This window comes from Delphinus delphis, chromosome 21 (assembly GCF_949987515.2).
Source record: "Delphinus delphis chromosome 21, mDelDel1.2, whole genome shotgun sequence".
Classification (NCBI taxonomy): domain Eukaryota; kingdom Metazoa; phylum Chordata; class Mammalia; order Artiodactyla; family Delphinidae; genus Delphinus; species Delphinus delphis.
This window is the reverse complement of record NC_082703.1, coordinates 12,457,980-12,478,120: the sequence shown is the minus strand read 5'-3', so window position 1 is coordinate 12,478,120 and position 20,141 is coordinate 12,457,980.

Here is a 20,141-nt window from a genome sequence, read left to right as displayed (position 1 = left end):
CTGTCGCTTCAGCTGCTGGGGCCCCTCCAGAGCCAGCAGCCTCAGTGAGGCCGCCCTCCCCTCGGGCTCCGGGGCCCAGATTTCTTCTTTGAACCATGTGTTGTTTAAATGTGTACTTAATGTTCAAGTATTTGGGATTTTCCAGCTATCTTTTTGTTCTTATTTCTAGTTTAATTCCAGTGTGGTCTGAAAGCAGACATTGTATGATTTCTCTTCTTTTACAGCTGTTAAAGTGTGTTTTATGGCCCAGAAGGTGGTCTATTTTGGTAAAGGTCCCATGTGAGCTTGAGAAGAATGTATACTCCATTGTACTTGGATGAAGTAGTCTATAGATGTCTATTATATCCAGTTGATTGATGGTGCTGTTGAGTTCAACTGATTTTTTTGCTTCATGGATTTGTCCATTTCTGATAGAGGGTTGTTGAATCCTCCAACTATGATAGTGGATTCATCTCCTTACAATTTCTCCTTACATTCTATCAGTTTTGTTTCACGTATTTTGGTGCTCTGTTGTTAGGCACATATACATTAAAGATTGTTATTTCTTCTAAGTAACCTCCTAAGTCTAAGTTACTAAGCATAATAACTTAGGTCTATGCTATGTGGTACAATTTTATGTCCTATTTTTTCTCATTAAAAACATGATTTTTTTCCTAGGCACAAGCTCTTTTTACTCCATAAGTCTAATATTTCTTAATCAACTTGGTTCAGACCAATTTGTGATGATTCACCATATTGCCACAGCAAGATGTTATTCATGTGCCCTGGGGAGTTGTAGGATGGGGTACAAGACATCAGATGGAGAACAGGTCGAGAGGGAGCCCTTGACAAGTGGTAGCCATCATCAACAAGAGAGATGGCAGAAGAACGGGCAAAAGTTTCAGTTATTGGGTGAGAGAGCAGGTCAGCATCAGCATAGACTGGACCAGTGAAGCTCCTTCCATTCTAATGCCTGCCGGTTAGTACAGAGTTAAGACCAGGAATCCAAAGTAGAAAGCAGCTGGGTGCTTCCTGAGAGGGAAACCGAAGACGGGGGCAGAGGGCAGGGCAAAGTTCAGAGCCCAAGAAGAGCAGACACCAGGGTCAACACCACTCACCAAGGCTGAGTGTCCAGCAGGTCTGCTGGATGGGGTCTCCAGCGTCTATTCTGAAACTCAGGCAACTTTCTCAGCTGCCACCTTGGGGTTGTGTATTACTTCCTGCCTCCTGGGCAGCCAAACCACAGTTTGAAAGTGAGCCATGACAGATGTTTGACATGTGAACCCTCTTTAGTAACTGCCTCTGGGAATTGCTTCGGTTACTGCCCCATTCCATTCACCTGTCTTCTGAAACCTTGGCCTTGACTGGCCATGTCTATGATCGGAATGGAAGAAGGAAAAAACGCTCTAAGGAAAGGATTGAGTGATGTTAAAATAGATTGGGTGAGGTGTAGAGTCAACAGCAATGCCCTTAATGCTCTTGAATCAGCTGGGTTTCAGACTGTTCTCAGTTTCAAGGTCTCCAAGCTCCATGCTCAGTACAGTCATGCCCCAGGCTTCGGGACTTCCAGCTTCCTCACGTGACAGTAACTCTGAGCAAGGTTTCAGTGCCAACCAACTCACTAGCTCCAAAGATAAGGGTTGGCTTTATCTTGCCCTCTGAGAGGGCCTTTTGCATCTTTCCTGGGCTAAAATTTCTTCTGAGCCATCTTTTGTTTTCACTGAAATACAGTTGTTGCTTTCCCATAACAGATTAGCAGAGAATGCTCTCTAACTGGCAGTAGGATCCTCTCATAACCATTGCCTTGAAGCCAGGAGACAGTGTGGTAGAATCCAGGGGATTGAAGTCTCAGACTTTGAATCAATGTATGACTAACTGCAGTGGAAGGACCAGGAAGAACAGAGCAGGAGAGGAAAGGAATACAGTGACGTGGTGGGCGTGCAGAGTCAGACCTGCCTTTGTTCCTTCCTGCCTTGTTATTGTCCAGCTTTGCGCTCATTACTTACTCAGAGCTTCAGTTTCCCCAACAAGAATTCCCAGCATGGGCTCTCGAAGAGGGGTTACTTATTCAGCACCTGTTTATTGAGCATCTATTAAGCACAGTGAGCCCCTGTAAAGCAGAGCCCTGTGTTCTTCCTCTTCCATCCCAGATGGCTAGCACAGTATCTGGCACATTTCAAGCATTAAATCAATTCTTACTGAATAAGTAAATAAATGTGTGGATGGCAAAAAATACTTGAATGAAGAAAAAATGAATCACTATAGAGATACTGACCTTTGAGAATGTGCTTAGAAGGGTTGAAGGTTAGAGGAAGTGCTGGTTTTGATGCCTCTAGCAGTCACTAGTACAGCCACGGAAGTAGATGGAAATAAAAGAGGGCTCCCGGGCTTCCCTGGTGGCGCAGTGGTTGAGAGTCCTCCTGCCGATGCAGGGGACACGGGTTCGTGCCCCGGTCCGGGAGGATCCCACATGCTGCGGAGTGGCTGGGCCCGTGAGCCATGGCCGCTGAGCCTGCGCGTCCAGAGCCTGTGCTCTGCAACGGGAGAGGCCACAGCAGTGAAAAAAAAAAAAAGAGTTGGCTCCCTTCAAAATACACAGAGAAGCAGCGTTGCTAGGAAAGGGATGGAAGGCCAGAAGTTAACCAGCTCCATTGTGTAAGGAGCAATGTGGCCTAATGAGACAGTTGGGCCAATGTCATGAATGCCCTTAATGATTAATTTCTTAGTTAATAGCAGAGAAGCCTGAAAACTGAAATGACAATTGTTTCATTATTTTGGATTCTCCTGCGTGTCTGGGTCCTGCTAATCGTCACCATGGGATATGTGGACACATCAGCAAGGGAAGGTGCATTTTTAACCTTCTGAAGTGTTTAAATAAATTCAAATAAAATAAATGTAAATAAAATCTCCTGAGTTACCAGAAGAGGTATGAGCATAGTCAGGAAGGTATATTGGGGACTTCCCTGGTGGTTCAGTGGTTAGGACTCTGCTCTTCCACTGCAGGGGGCAGGGGTTCGATCCCTGGTTGGGGAACTAAGACCCCGTGTGCCTCGTGGTGAGGCCAAAAAAATTAAAAGTTAAAAGAAAAAAAGAATATGTACTGACTCCCTTGAATATCTGGGTGCTCTAAACAGGTCCTTATTTAGGATTTGAGACCCTGAGAACAGGGCTGCCAGAGAACCGAGTCACCCCACACATAATGGGGGGACTAGTATAACAGGAAGCGCTCTAGAGATTCTTGCCTTGTCATTTCCTCTTTAAATACAACAGAAAAGTCCATTTAGCTGGGATTCTGGAACACTGCCTGCTCTTCCTGTCCTATCTGACTGTAAAATTCAACAAGGGATCATAAATAATAGACTCTAGGCCAAAAATACATTGGGGGAATCCTGTCAAATAGAAAGGCTGACGTCAGTGACCTCTGCACGGCCTCTGATATTTAGTCTAAAGAGGGAGAAGCGAGATCACAGATCCCAGTGTTGCTTCTGCTGCGCGGAGCTGAGGGAAGGGAATGAAGCAGAGCTGAGGCTCAGCTCAGCCCAGGTAGCCCTGGTGTTCTCTTATCCGTTGCTGCATAATAAATTTTCCCAGGACTTAGCAGATTAAAAGAACAGTCTGTCTCATGACTCTGTGGGTCAGGAATTCGGGAAAGTTCAACTGGACGATTTTTCTGCTTCACGTGGCATCAACTCAGGAGTCAGCTGGCGGAGGCCTCATCTGGAGGGTCCATGGCTTCACTCCTCCACTCACATGCCCAGAGCCTGGTGGGCTTGGCTGGAACTGCATGTTCATGAGACCTCCTGGCATGGACGTCCCCGGGCAGTCAGCCCCTTACATGGTGGCTCAGGGCTCCCAGAGGAGGTGTTCTAAGAGACCTGGGTGGAAGCTGTAAAACTTCTTATGTCTTTACCCCAGGAGTTCTAGAACATCACTCGTGTAGCATTCTACTAGTCGAGCGAGTCACTAAGGCCAGGCCAGCTCCAAGGTTAGAGGCACAAGATGCCTCCTCTCAGTGGGAGAGGTAGCGAGCACTTGTGGTCACCATTAACCTAGACCGTCGGAGAATGGAAGAAATGTCTACCCAGTGGAGGCGGGCTACCTGCAGAAGCATCTTTTCACTTCTCAGCAGGAACAGGAAGAAGACTGAAGAGATGCAAGGCAGGATGTAATCCTCCCAACCCCTGTCAGAGACTCGGGGGTGCTGCAAACAGCCCCGGAGACCCAGAGACCCAGGCCCTTCCCTGTGAGCACCTGTCTCTAAAACGAAGAGCTGTCTCTGACCTCTCTCCCTAAGCTTTCGGCCCATCTCATCTACAAACTCTTATACCTCTGGAGGTATTGAAAAACTGGAGATGCTCTTCCTGCAGCAACGTATTAGAATTGGGGAGAAAACGAAATCACAGGCCCCAAACCCGGCACGTCCTACAAACGTTCAAGTGTGGGCCTTTCTTTACATGTTAAAGACATAATACCTCCTAAAATGTCCCAATACGTTTTTCCAGTTTCTAAACACCTAGAAGCGAGATCATGGGTGAAGACAATCCGTGCATTCCGCGATAGACATTTACTGCCCTCAACCACGGGACAAGCACAGAGCTGGCCCCTAGCAGCACAAAGAAGGAGGAAACACATAGAGCCTTCACACCAAGTGAGTCATAGGTGTTAACAAGAGCCCAGACCTTCTCAAAGCCCTCTGAGTAAGGACTATCATTTAACCTCTGCACAGAGGAGGAAGAAATCAGGCTCAGAGAGGTTAGGGGACTTGTCTAAGAGCACACAGTGAGGGTCGGTAAAACTGGGATTAGAGCCTAGGTGAGGCTGTGCAACCTCCCCTCAGAAGACACAAATGCCCTCAGAGGAAAGAAGCAAATGCACTTCTGGGTAAACACGTCTGGGTACAAAGGGTCCTGGTCTTCCTAGAGTCCCCTCCCTCACGTTTCGATCACCGGTGCTGGAAAGGGGACTGGAAAGGGGACTTGAGTCAACATGCAGGACCAACCTTTCCAGTTAAGCTACAATCTCTGCAGGCCCCCTTGTCTTACTGGGCACTTTTGAAAACCATCCATCCGCTCTGGAGATCAGCCTGGCAATATATAAAGAGAGCTATAAAAGTGTTCATACACTTTGACCCCATCGTCCCACTGTGGAATATCCCTCAGGGTAATATGCAAAAGAGAAAAGAAAGCAAATAGCACAGAGAGGTTTACGGTAACACCATTCACAGCCCAGCCGTGGAAAAACGGGGTGTGACCCAATGCCCCACATTGAGAAAAGGTTATGCGAACTATGGTACATGAAGACAATGGAATGTCATGTTGCTCTTAAAGGGAATCGAGTTTACAGATTCTGTTGATAGATCGAAATGCACACGTAAGAGAATCGCAAGAGAAAAGAGAAGAATGCAAAAGATGATGTACACTCTGGCTGCCGACATAAATCAGTCTGCGTGCTCATCGATAAGGATCAGAAGCCAACAGCATGTTGCAAATAGTTAGTGCTCTCAACTTATAGCATATTTTCCCTCTGAAGTCCAGAGTACCATGAAAAAAAGGATCCATCATTCACTCTTGTTCCTGGTGAGGAGAGAGGGGATTTCCTAATCCCGAGGCTCAGCGTGTGTCTGCAGCCTAATGCGTCTGCAAGAAGAGCCAGCTCCACGCTCATGCGCTTGATACGCACACGGCGTTCAGAGCAATGCGGGGGAGGGTGCCTGGCCTATGCTCACTAGGCCATCTCTCTGTAACTACATATAGTTCTGGGCACCGCACTGCAGGGGAGACGGATAAACCAGAGCTCATTTCAAGGAGGATAACTAGGGTGTGTGGTTTCTAAAGGCCATGGAATTTGGGAAAAACTTGAAAAGCCTAGGAATATCTGGCCTGAAGCAGAAAAACCTATGAGAGACCCAAGAAGCTCTCTTCCAGCCCTCGGGAAGCATTCACGTGCAAGAGGGTTGGGCTTGTTTGGAGGGTTGGGAAGACCTATGGACAGAAGTTATGGAAGAGCAGAGTTCAAGTCAATATGAGGAGGAGAGTCGTTCAAGAGGCAGTGAGTCCCACGCCACCAGAAGTATGCAAGCGAAGCATGGAAGTTCCCATCCCATAAATGACCCTCCAGTTTGACCTTCATCAACTCAAGCAGGATTACGCATCCACTCGGGAACAGACACAGTTTCTCTGACTCATGAAGCCCTGAGGGAAAAGCATATGGTAAAAATAGAATATTCTGCCCTTCATAAACTGAGATAATTCTACTGACCCACTGTCAGGGAGGCTTCCATTTTGAGTTGTTTTCCTAGGACTGATCCTAAGTGTCTACAAAGTGATGTTGTGGAGAACTACAGACAGGCCAGAGGCGCAACCCAATGCTTTCATTTTTTCCAGTGGAAAGTGAATTATCCTGAACTGTGCAGCATCCGTGACTTTTTTTTTTTTTTTTTTTTTTGCGGTACGCTGGCCTCTCATCATTGTGGCCTCTCCTGTTGCAGAGCACAGGCTCCGGATGCGCAGGCTCAGCGGCCATGGCTCGCGGGCCCAGCCGCTCTGCGGCATGTGGGATCTTCCCAGACCGGGGCACGAACCTGTGTCCCCTGCATCGGCAGGCGGACTCTCAACCACTGCGCCACCAGGGAAGCCCAGCATCCGTGATTTTTGACCTCGTTAATCAAACAAACAATTGTGCCTTTAAGAAACTTACATTTGGGATTCCCAGGACACTCTCCTTTCCTTGGTCAAGGCTTTCTGGCGCAGTGGTTGAGAGTCCGCCTGCCGATGCAGGGGACACACGGGTTCGTGCCCTGGTCCGGGAGGATCCCACATGCCGCGGAGCGGCTGGGCCCGTGAGCCATGGCCGCTGAGCCTGCGCGTCCGGAGCCTGTGCTCCGCAACGGGAGAGGCCACAACAGTGAGAGGCCCGCGTACCGCAAAAAAAAAAAAAAAAAAAGAAACTTACATTAACGTGATATTATGGTCTAGTGGCTTCTACACTTTTTATTTTATTTTATCTTTTGGCGGTGCTGTACGGCATGTGGAATCTTAGTTCCCCGACCAGGGATCGAACCTGCGCGCCCCCCTGCAGTGGAAGTGTGGTGACTTAACCACTGGACCAACAGTGAAGTCCCTACACTTTTCAAGTTGAGAACCTCATCAGTAAAAAAAATTGAACATGTACCCCTAATGTCTGTTCGTTAATGTACAGATCTATACATGAACTACTGTCAAAACATATTAAATATTCATAAAGCTTAACATCTTTCTTATCTGTAAGTAAAAGTACATAAACAAAAGTTCTAGTACTTTCTCCCCAAACTCCTTGGATCATTTCACTCACCCCTCCCTCCCCGGCCTCAGTGTGAATACTCACTGGAGACACCGTAGCTCTTGCCAACGGAGAGGTCAGTCTGATAACATTGGCGCAGCTGTAGTAGGAGCAAACACATCGGGATTTAAGAGAATTGGGATAGCTAACAAATATAATACCACCACGTCTGAAAAACATTTAGGTCTATTGGCAGGCATTGGAGTTGTGGTTTCAGCAACTTGTCTCAAACCAGTTTACAAGTATGATGAATAAAATCTTATAATAAAATATATGCAACTTTATAACAACTAAATGAAATCTTTAAAAAAATAAGGGATCTCGTCTTTGAATTTCAGTAGTGCTAGCTACTGAATGGATGGATTCACTTATTAATTCAGTATTTATTAAGAACCTACTAAGTACCAATTAGGCATTGTGTGCTATGTATTGGGGATACTGTAGAAAGAAAAAAGCAGAGGGTCCCTGAGATTGTGAGATAATAAACAAGTATATGAGACAGAAATTACACGTGCAAGTAAACCAATCCCAAGAGCTGAAGGCTGAGGAGAGACTACCACACAGAAGAAGGAAAAGACATACGTAGCACACTGCCAAACACGAAGCGTAACTCCAAAACCGAAGGGCAAACTTAAACTCGTCTTTCAGTCGGAGCCCATCACATAGATTTTATTTATTTTTATTTTACTTATTTATTTTTTACTTATTATCTTTTTTTTTGGCCGTGCCACACAGCCTGCAGGACCTTAGTTCCCTGACCAGGGATTGAACCCGTGGCCCCTGCAGTGGCAGCTTGGAGTCTTAACCACTGGACCGCCAGGGAAGTTCCCCATCATGTATATTTTAACGCCCTCTCTGGAGCTTAGAGCAGAACTGTTTATTTTAGGCGCTCAATGCGCTGAGTGAACAGGTATCTGGCTCTAAGAACTTTCCTATAATTGGGCTATTTCTGTCCTCATTCAAGGCAGCATGTACACTCTCCTTTCCTTGGTCAAGGCTTTCTGGCAACCTTTCCAGATGACACAGAGGCAAGCCGACTTCACGGCTACAGAGAAGCCTCCCACTGGTCCTGCCAATGGGGAATTCTCTTAGTTGAGCAGGGTCACCCCAACCCACACCTGTGGAAATAGTAAAGGAAACTGGATTTGCTCTAAAGTTGTTCAAATTCCCTGCAAGGGCAACTGCTTTATCTTAAAATGTAAGACTCCTGGAATGAGCACGCCATAGGTTCTGTGCCCGCTGAAGACGTTAATGTATGGTCAGTAGGTTGGATTTATGAGGCGGCATCATCTGGGAATCACATTCTGTCCATTAGGTAGAGCTAAGTGCTGTCAGGAATGCAGGAAGAGCCGTGCTGAAACGAGGAAGCAGATAAGTGATTACGGTGCCTTAAGTGAATGCATCTGGATCAGCAGGTCCTTCGGTGGCAGCACCACTCTGCTCAACCTGGCTGAGCAGTCTACAGACTCACCTAACCCTCAGATGTTTGGAAAGCAAAATGCCAGTCCTTTGCTGTTTCATCTCACCGACTTTTTGGGCACTTACATGACAAGAAAGTGGGAAGAGAAATCACCCGTGTACTTGAGATTGCAAAGAAGAATGGTAAATCTGCCCTTGAATTTGAACTTGACTCACACTCTAGGGTTCTGTGGAAGACTGAGCAAAACAGCCATGACTCCCAGAGGTTCATTGACACTTATTTCAGTTCTGAATATCTCCAGTGAAAGAGTAAGAGGGGGCTTCCCTGGTGGCGCAGTGGTTAAGAGTCTGCCTGCCAATGCAGAGAACACGGGTTTGAGCCCCTGGTCCGGGAAGATCCCACATGCTGCGGAGCAACTAAGCCCGTGCGCCACAACTACTGAGCCTGCGCTCTAGAGCCTGTGAGCTGCAGCTGCTGAGCCTGTGTGCCACAACTACTGAAGCCTGCGTGCCTAGAGCCCACGCTCCACAACAAGAGAGGCCGCCGCAATGAGAGGCCCACACACTGCAACGAAGAGTGGCCCCCGCTCTCCGCAACTGGAGAAAGGCCGCGCACAGCAACGAAGACCCAATGTAGCCAAAAATAAATAAATTAAAAAAAGAAAAAAGAGTAACAGGAAAGTCCTGGACTCTGTTTATAGAGAGGTAACCCTGAAGTCAGTAAAAAATCACAAAAAACAGAAAACAAAAAACCCTGGGCATTAAAATAGTATTACAAGAGAAAGATGGCTTTCTAATGGGATCAGGAATAGCAGAGACACTTCTAATACGAAAACTTTGTCACTTTAAGATCAAAGCAACATGAGAAATGGAAACCCTCATGCACTGTTGGTGGGAATGTAAATTGGTGCAGCCACTATGGAGAACTATATGGAGGTTCCTCAAAAAACTAAAAATAGAACTACTATATGATCCAGCATCTGGGTCTTTTTCCAAAGAAAACAAAAACACGAATTTGAAAAGATATATGTACCCCCATGCTCACTGAAGCATTATTTAAAATTGCCAAGATATAGAAACAACCTAAGTGCCCATCAACAGAGGAAAGGATAAAGAAGATGTGGTATATAAATACAATGGAATACCACTCAGCCATAGAACACAATGAGATCTTGCCATTTGTGACAACAAGGATGGACCTAGAGGCTATTACGCTAAGTGAAATAAGTCAGACAGAGAAAGACAAACACCGTATGATGTCACTTACATGTGGAATCTAAAAAAAAATCCCCAGGGACTTCCATGGTGGTGCAGTTGTTAAGAAACCACCTGCCAATGCAGGGGACATGGGTTCGAGCCCTGGTCCAGAAAGATTCCACGTGCTGTGGAGCAACAAAGCCCGTGCGCCACAACTACAGAGCCTGCGCTCTAGAGCCCGCGAGCCACAACTACTGAGCCTGCGTGCCACAACTACTGAAGCTCGTGCGCCTAGGGCCCATGCTCTGCAACAAGAAAAGCCACCACAATGAGAAGCCCATGTACCTCAGCGAAGAGTTGCCCCCGCTCGATGCAACTAGAGAAAGCCCGTTCACAGCAACGAAGAAACAATGCAGCCAAAAATAAATAAATAAAATAAGTTAGAAAAATAAAATAAAAATAAATTAAAAAATTTTAAAAACCCAAACTTACAGATACAGAGAACGGATTGGTGGTTGCCTGAGATAGGGGCTGGGGGTGGGTAAAATGGGGAAATGGAGTCAAAAGCTACAAACTTCCAGTTATAAAATAAATACGTCCTGGGGATGTAATGTACAACTTCTGATAACTACCATAGATAATAATACATTACTGAGCTTCCCTGGTGGCGCAGTGGTTAAGAATCCACCTGCCAATGCAGGGGACACGGGTTTGAGCCCTGGTCCAGGAAGATCCCACATGCTGTGGGGCAACTAAGCCTGTGTGCCACAACTACTGAGCCTGCACTCTAGAGCCCACGAGCCACAACTACTGAGCGCACGTGCCACAACTACTGAGCCCATGCGCCTAGAGCCTGTGCTCTGCAACAAGAGAAGCCACCACAGTGAGAAGCCCACGCACCACAATGAAGAGTAGCCCCCGCTCGCCACAACCAGAGAAAAGCCCACGCACAGCAACAAAGACCCAACGCAGCCAAAGATAAAATAAATAAATGTATTTAAAAAAAATAATACAGTACTGCATATTTGAAAGCTGCTAAGAGAGTAGACCTTAAAATTTCTCATCGCAAGAAAAAAAATTCTGAAACTGTGTATAGTGACAGACGTTAACAAGCCTCATTGTGCCGGTCATTTCATAATATATACAAATATCAAATCATTATATTGTACATCTGAAACTAATATAATGTTATATGTCAATTATACCTCAATTTTAAAAAAACACAACATGAAGTACCTCCAATGGTTGTATAAAAATGTAATCGGAGCCATTCTCAGTAATCGTTTACACACTTAAAACAGATAGCAACCAAATGTGCAAAAATTCAACAAGGGAAGAAAAATGTATTCCAGAGAATGTAGACCAGAATTTGTTTGATTTCCCAGCAAACCCTGAAAATTGATGAAAAACAGATGGTAAGTAAACACTGAGAAAAGGAACAAGTGAAAGATACAACCAAACTAGCTTCAGTTATTCAAAAAGATTTCTTTAAACATTGATTTTAGGGAATTCCCTGGTGGTCCAGTGGTTAGGACACCGTGCTCTCATTGCCAAGGACCCGGGTTCGATCCCAAAGATCCCACATGCCGTGCCCCAAAAATAAATAAATAATTGAGATTAATTTTTAACAATAAGGGAAGGCTGTGTACTGTGTTACCATGATTTGTGATAGATGTATAACAAAATCTCTCAGGGTCTCTTGGTCAGAGGAGGTACGTGGGCTCCACGTGGAGGTGGTGGGTTCCATGGATGGCTGAACAACCTGAGTGGGCTGTTGGCCCTGTATGAGCCTGAAGAGGGATCCCCACCGTGAAGTGTCTGTCCCTAGTCCTGTCCATTGAATTGTTTTTGTTAGCCTGGAAGACCACTTTATCATGTTTATGATTGACCCACGTTCCAAGGGACTGCTGACCCATTGGAGAGTGCCACCCAGGCGTCCACACACCCACTCACCAGCTGCAGGAGCTTCTGTGAACTTCAATTTCCTTCTCCGAGTCTCAGTAACGTGAGAATACCTTCTAGAGGTTTTGCAAGAATTAAACTACACAGCAGAAGTGAAACACCCAGGAGAGAGCTTCAATAAATGCGGATTTCTTTCTAATCTTAGAAAGTACTAGGACTCAATATTATCTCGATAGCTGAGATTGATAGATTAAAAATCCAAAACATAAAATATAATAGAACAAATACACACCTTATCTTAAAACAGACAAAGGGTAGGCTATGGGAGAATGAACATAATATCAACTTTGATTAAAAAGATAGAAATTCTGGGAATTTTTTAGTGGGCTACAAGTTCATGGTTAAAGAGGTAGCCTTTAGGCTTTTGTTTTTAGTGTGTCTGATCCTGGAATTCTTTTTTTTTTTTTTGCAGCGCCGCAGGGCTTGCGGGATCCTAATTCCCCAGCCAGGGATTGAACCAGGCCCACAGCAGTGAAAGCACAATTCCCAGAGGTAGCTTTTAAAAAGATACACAATCTGGAGATTTCCCTGGTGGTCTAGTGGTTGAGACTCCGTGCTCCCGGTGCAGGGGGCCTGGGTTCCATCCCTGGTCAGGGAGCTGGGTCCCGCATGCCACAACTAAGACCCGGCACAACCAAATAAATAAGTAAATATATATATTTTTTAAAGATACACAATCTGAAGATACAGTATGGGTGGTGTGGTGTGGAATAGGGCTGAAGGCTTGATGTTGCAACTAGGCAAAAATTTGCTCAATAAAATGATGCATTTTCTAAAGCAAAAGCTGTTTGCGAATGCAATTATTTTCCAAATGAGACAGTGGCACCTCCGTCAGGCTCTCCAGGGGGAGGGTACTCTTGGGTACCAGGTCTTTCACCGTCTCTCTCATCAACACCGGGGGCCTCATTCCTGGGCTTCTCTCCTATGGGCTCTGGTCCTCTGGGAGAGAGGTATGCCTGGGCTTTGCCTGCCATCATCACCAAGTAACTGTATGATACTGTTTCCCACAAAGGTCAGGCGGTAATAAAATAAAACGAAAGTCCCAGTTCTGGAAAGACAGGCATGTCTCAATTTCCACTCACCTTCAAGCCACTGGGTGTGATAACAAGTACTCAATGTTGTCTGCACTTACCAAATAGCAGTCCTGTATTCGACAGCACACTGATAGTCATTGGTTCAAGCTCCTGTATATTCATTAAGTGATAAAACTGATGATCTCTTAATAATGAAGAATTCTGTAATTCAAATTTGATCATTTAGGTGACCCTTTTCTTGCTTCTCTATTGGCCAGAAGTATTGTGAAGATCTACAACCTAGTCTCATGAAGTCATATCTAATTATTTTTAAAAATTCATATTGACTCAGATAATGTACTTTTCAAATTTTGTGGTTTACAGAAGCAAGTCATCACTGAGTCATGCTTACAGTAAACACAGGCAAAAGGACAGTAATGTACTTAAATAAAGGTAGCACACTGCATTGGGTCTGTACAGAAATAAATTTTTTAACATTTACAAATACAGGTACTCAAAATTGACTTTCCCTAAATAATGTCTTATTCCTCATCTACAACCAAATTTAGTACATGCCACCGTTATTAAAAACAAAGCAATTTTTAGTTATGAGTATAAAAATTCATGTGTCTTTTTTTCCCACAAACAAACATTTTCACCATTTTTAAAGTGATCAAAAACAGCCAAATGGGGCTTCCCTGGTGGCGCAGTGGTTCAGAGTCCGCCTGCCGATGCAGGGGATGTGGGTTCGTGCCCGGTCTGGGAAGATCCCACATGCCGCGCAGCGGCTGGGCCCGTGAGCCATGGCCGCTGAGCCTGCGCGTCCGGAGCCTGTGCTCCGCAAGGGGAGAGGCCACAACAGTGAGAGGCCCGCATACCGCAAAAAATTAATTAATTAATTAAATTTAAAAAAAAAAACGGAAAAAAAAAACAGCTAAATGGACTTTTAGGGAGTTTTCCAAAAGCAAAACAAAAGGGGAAGTTAAATATGAAAGAATCTGGTACCTGAATGAATTTTTTCCACATATGTAAAAGATTCGTTTAGCAAAAATTAAAGTACAGTGTGTCTCACGGGCTCAGAATTGCTCCTGAAATGTCTGGATAAATGTATAATTTGTTATACAATTTATATTCTTATAAATGTGATATACATGTGAATCTGGTGTTAAGGCATATTAAGAATACAAGCTTTGTAAATGAGTATGTTATAATTTTCTATTGTTAGAAGCTGTTATCAGTAATTTTGAATCTCAGCCCTTCTCTTGTCAAGCTGTACACTAAGCAGAGCTTCCAAATTAAGAAAATATTTGAAACACTTTCTTGAGTTGCTTTTAACACGAGACTCCTTGACCGAATTAAACCTACTTAGTACTGCTGACACTCATGTTTCCACTGGCTAGCAGTGCCAACCCTAGGGTTCAGAAAGGTAGAAAGTCACCCAAATATCCTCCCCGAATAGCTGACGTATCTGTGGAGGTAGCCACTGTCTTCACTGCACTTCACGGCGCTGGCTTTTTTCAGTTCAAGTCATCTCCCTCCGTGGGAAATTGTCTATGAATGAATCTAACTTCTAGTCTACTGGATTGCTTTTCTCTCAAAATCCTGTTTACCTGGGGTTCTTCCTTCCTTTCCCCAGAAATCTATTGCCTTTAGTCTTTCTCCTTCTCCAGTTAGCTCCTGATAGAAAAAGTAAATGTTGAATTTAACATGCCTTCTTGGTGCTGTTTGGAAGGGTTCTCAGTGGGAAAATATCCCCCAACCAAAAACAGAAAAAAAAAGGGGGAGGCAGTTTATGGCGGGGCAATAGTACAGAGAATTCATCTGGGGTGGATATACCTGTTGCTATGAGGGTAAATATATGAGAGATGTCATTTAACTTGTAGAAGGGTCTACTAAAACACAATTTTCTTTTTCTTTTCTTTACTTTGTAAAAAAGTTTTACTTTATTGAACTATAGTTGATTTACAATGTTGTGTCAATTTCTACTGTACAGCAAAGTGATTCAGTTTTATATATATATATATTTATATATATATATACATTCTTTTCCATTATGATTTATCACAGGATGTTGAATATAGTTCCCTGTGCTATACAATAGGGCCTGTTGTTTATCCATTCTCTATATAGCAGTTTGCATCTGCTAATCCCAAACTCCCAACCCACACCCCCAGCAACCATAAGTCTGTTCTCTGTGTCTGTGAGTCTGTTTCCCTTTTGTAGATAGGTTCATTTGTGTCATATTTTTATTTTACTTTATTTTTAAGATTGTTTTTGATGTGGACCATTTTAAAAGTCTTGATTGAATTTGTTACAATATTGCTTCTGCTTTATGTTTTGATATTTTGGCCCCCAGGCATGTGGGATCTTAGCTCCCTGGCAGGGATAGAACCCACACCCCCTGCATTGGAAGGCAAATTCTTAGCCACTGGACTGCCAGGGAAGTCCCCTGTGTCATATTTTTAGATTCCATATATAAGTGATATCATATGGTATTTGTCTTTCTCTTTCTGACTTACTTCACTTAGTATGATAATCTCTGGCTCCATCCATGTTGCTCCAAGCGGCATTATTTCATTCTTTATTTTTATGGATGAGTAATATTCCATTGTGTATATGTACCACATCTTCTTTATCCATTCATCTGCTGATGGACATTTAGATTGTTTCTATGTCTTGGCTATTGTGAATAGTGCTGCTATGAACATTGGGGTAAAACACAATTTTCTATTAAAACAATCATGTGGTATTTTACTATGTGGATGTTGTATATGCATCAAATCAATAATCAAGAACAGCTTCAAATAGCCCGTTGATAGTCCATTATGTTAGTAAGCCTTGCGTTGCACTGGGGCCTAGTTTCAAATTTGCAGCACTGCCTAAGCTCAATGGCAGATATCTCAATTTGCAAAAACCCTTTGGCTCTCTCCGTGTAAATAAATGAGGGGCTTCCCTGGTGGCGCAGTTGTTGGGAGTCCGCCTGCCGATGCAGGGGACACGGGTTCGTGCCCCGGTCCGGGAAGATCCCACATGCCACAGAGCGGCTGGGCCCGTGAGCCATGGCCGCTGAGCCTGCGTGTCCGGAGCCTGTGCTCCGCAACGGGAGAGGCCACAACAGTGAGAGGCCCACGTACCGCAAAAAAAAAAAAAAAGAGATCATTCTTTTTTCTCAAGGGAAAAAAAAGAGTTATGATAATCACACTATTTGTAGATTGAACTAAGGACATGGGTAGAAAATATGATGAAAGAGAAACAGGAGTTAATGTGATGTTTCAGGCTCCAAACCTAGGTAATTGGGGAAATTACTAAATTCAAGTTGAGGACAGGTTTTATAATCTGTAAAATGCTAACAGAATGTCCGTGGTTGGTATAGGTACAGACAAACCAGCTGAGAAGAGAAATACTGGGGAAGGGACAAAGAATGATGCATTAAGGTGGGAAATTCCCATCTTGGAGAATGAGATATTTGAGCAGAGATGTACCAGACACAATTACAGATTTCCAGTTGGAAGTTGAGTAAGGCGGTAAGCCTGGAGACAGAGTTTTAGTAGTCATCCACATAGGGGTGATGCTTGAGGCTTCCAGTAGATAAGGGAGAATGGTGACGATCCCTTTGATTTTCACAATATGAATTCTTCATTGCCTCTTCCTCTGGTGTGTAGTCAGTTATTATGGCTCTTCTGTGTCCGTCTATTTTGCTTTAGCTTATGTGCTCCCAGCGGGTGAGAATGTGTCTAAGTCACTTTGAACAGTATGCAACTCAGTATCATTGGCGAACAGGCTATTAATGTGCACATTTCTCTTCCAGATCGGAGTTGGTTTGACATGGGCTTGGGGAGGGGAGGACCCGGCTCCAGGACACAGACTATGGAGTTAAGTGTGAGTAGAGAGACAGGGCTGAGAATAAAAACACGCACTCAAAAGGCAGCGCCGTTGTGAAGGTCCTATAAGGAGGTAGAATCCAGGCAGAAGACCATCAGAGGGCAAACAGAGCAAGTTGGAAGGTGAGGGCAGAAGGTTTAATGTGTAAGGAGGAAATACATAACGCGACTTTTTTTCTAACCTCCTCCTCCAGTGATCCGGTCCTGAATGTATAACTCCAGGAGCTCTGACACTCTCTTGTCATAGTTCACCCAGCATCTTGGGCTTCGGAGTATGCATCCAGACGTGTACCTTCCCATGTGTAATTTAGTGTCTTTCCTTAAAGTCGGTCGTGGTTTTGACCATCTGCGAAGAATCAAATTGTAAGCATCTCAAACACAGGGATGTGTCAGAAGGGCCCCTGCCCCCGCTTCATGGTCTACCCTGGGACCCTTGAGGAACTGCCCCGGCTCTCCTGCAACCTGGGTCTGAATGAAAGAGGTGTCCACTGGATGCTCCCAAATTCAAGGACTCGTCTTACTGAAAGCAAGGGCCTCACCCTCTCTGTACCTCATTCCCTGCATTATTCTCTTCATTCCACCAGGCAGCCTTCTCACGCCCCCACCCTCACAGTCCGGGTCTCCTTGGGCTGGGTTTGCATCTTCCTCTGACACAGCACTTTCTCTGAAAACCATGCCTCAGGGTGAATGCTTGGCCCAGCGTGGAGACTCTGCACTTCTCGGCAGGCAGGCCCTGGCCAACGCGTCCCCCAAAGAGATCTGGTCCTCCTCGTGTTTGTCCACACCCTTGGTTCTGACCTGTTCATCCCACATTTCTGACACCCTTGCCCAACATCTTCCACTACGGAAGGTGAGTGAAAAGCTGAAGGTTGAAATAGTTACAGTTGTGATGAGAACGTATATGATCATTAGCAAATAAACATAATGTAACTCAAATGAATGAATAAAAACAACTCACCTTTGTGTGGAGATACAGCTTTGGGGTTATATTTTCCCTTTCTTGCATAAAATTAGAACCAGTTGCTGTGCTTACAGAAAAGTCTTTGCTTTGCCAAGCAAATTGGCAGAGATGTTCTTGCAGTAAAAGGACGACATCCTAATATCTTTTCCTAGCTGTAACCTATAAAATGTGGTCTCTATTGTATTTCCAAACATCAGGGAATTATAACTTCCTCCCGTCACCACCAACATTGCTAGGGACAGAAAAAGAAAAGCCAACATCTTTATTAGTTCTCTGAATAAATTGTTACTGTGCACATGTCAAATGCTGGAAATTGGGCTAAGCACTATGAGAGTTGCAGTTGCATGGAAGCTCTGATCTCTGGCCCACAGGCATTCACGATCTAGCTGGGGAGACAAGACACGTACAATTAGCCACACTACCAGGCAGCGTACCGTAAAGGCCATCGGAGTGAGCGATGGGGGACTCAAGAGCCATAGCATTTCATAGGAGGGAGAGAGCCTTTCTGGCTTAACAGAGGAAGTTCAAGTTGAGCTTGCCTTTCGCTTATTCAATAAATATTGACCAGATGTCTCTGAGGACTGGGGACTGTGCTAATTGTCGGGGAACACAAGAGTGGAGAAAACAGACATGGCCCCGTGGCTCCCATGAGAGCCTAGAAGGGAAATAGATCCTAATCAAATGATCACACAATATATAATAATAACTCATGGTAAGTTGAAGGAAGGAAGGAGAGGGAGCTATGTGGGCCCAAAGGAGGGCGTCAGGGAAGACTTCGCTATAGAAGGGATGTGGCCGCTGAAGTCTGTAAATGTGTAGGAGTTAACTAGGAAAAAAGAGAAGAAACATAAAAAGAAAGGAGCGGGATATCCAGGTGGAAATGTCCAGTAAGTTTTGTGGGGTTTTGTTTTGTTTTGTTTTTGTCCGCGCCAGGAGGCATGAGGACCTTAGTTCCCTGAACAGGGATCGAACCCATGCACCCTGCATTGGGAGCGCAGAGCCTTAACCACTGGACCACCAGGGAAGTCCCCAGTAAGTTTCTGGACATGCGGAAGGTGTGGATTTACAATTGTGGGGAAATGCCCCTTCACTGTGGGAAGAAGACGCAAATTCCTCAGCAATGTCTCCTTTTTAAATTTGAATTCCCAGTGCCTAACATGTGTCAGGAACTCTCATGTTTTTAATGATTGATTTGAAAGCTGAAAGTTCTAGTCTTTACCTTGGCTTGGCTTGTAAAACACTTGGAACCCAGTCTGCCCAGGGCAATGAGCAACTGACATTCCTAGAGAGGATTTAAACCCGTGTAATAACCAATGTTTTTGGAGATGTAGTGAATTAGAAACGTTTGAACAGCAATCTGGCAATGTAAATCAGTACAATCCTTTTAAAAAGCCATTTCATAAGATACGCCAGAATATTGAACACTCATTTTCGAGAAAGTTCTACCTCTGGAAATGGATCCTAAATGAGATTCTGCATACAGAGAGAAAGTTTTCTGTGCAAAGGTGTTAATTGAAGAATTGTTTATAAAATGGTAAAAACTTGAAAACAGGCTAAACTGTCCAACAGTTTTTGAATGCTTATGCAAATTATTATATATATTTATTCAACAGGATATTATATTTCTTAAAATATTACTTATATAATTTTTTTTTTTTTTTTTTTTGCGGTACGCGGGCCTCTCACTGCTGCGGCCTCTCCCGTTGCGGAGCACAGGCTCCGGACGCGCAGGCTCAGCGGCCATGGCTCACGGGCCCAGCCGCTCCAGGGCATGTGGGATCTTCCCGGACCGGGGCACGAACCCGTGTCCCCTGCATTGGCAAGCGGACTCAGTCACTGCACCACCAGGAAAACCCCCAAGAAAATACTTTTTTACAATGTTAAGTTTAAAAAACTAGATTCAAAATTGGATGTCTGTTATGAGTATAGTTCAGAAAAATTGTGTGCAGAAGAGAAAAATCACTTTAAATAAATAAACAAAAAATTTCAAATGAGATAATCTTTGGCCAGTGGAATTCTATGTGTTATTTCTTTTCACTTTTATCTATTTCTCATATATTCTAAAATGAGCATATATTGTATTACATTATAATTGTAAAATAAACTTTAAAAAAGTATAGTTCAAAAAGACCAAATCCATATTCCTCTTTTGGATTAGTGAGTAAAATAAAAGATTTTCTTTTTCCATTTTCAAAGTTGGTATTTTCTTTCTGTTACATCTTGAGAGCACCAGTGTGATTAAAAAGACTGATAAATGACCAAGAATTCATGGGTCATCAACTGTAACTCCCTGAAGAATGAGGAGAAAACCCCAAGTCTTGAAGTTAGTATTAAACTAATATAAAAAATTAGTCATATAAATCTACCCAAACTAAATATGCAGCGCTTTATTTATTGCTTAGTTATGTAAAG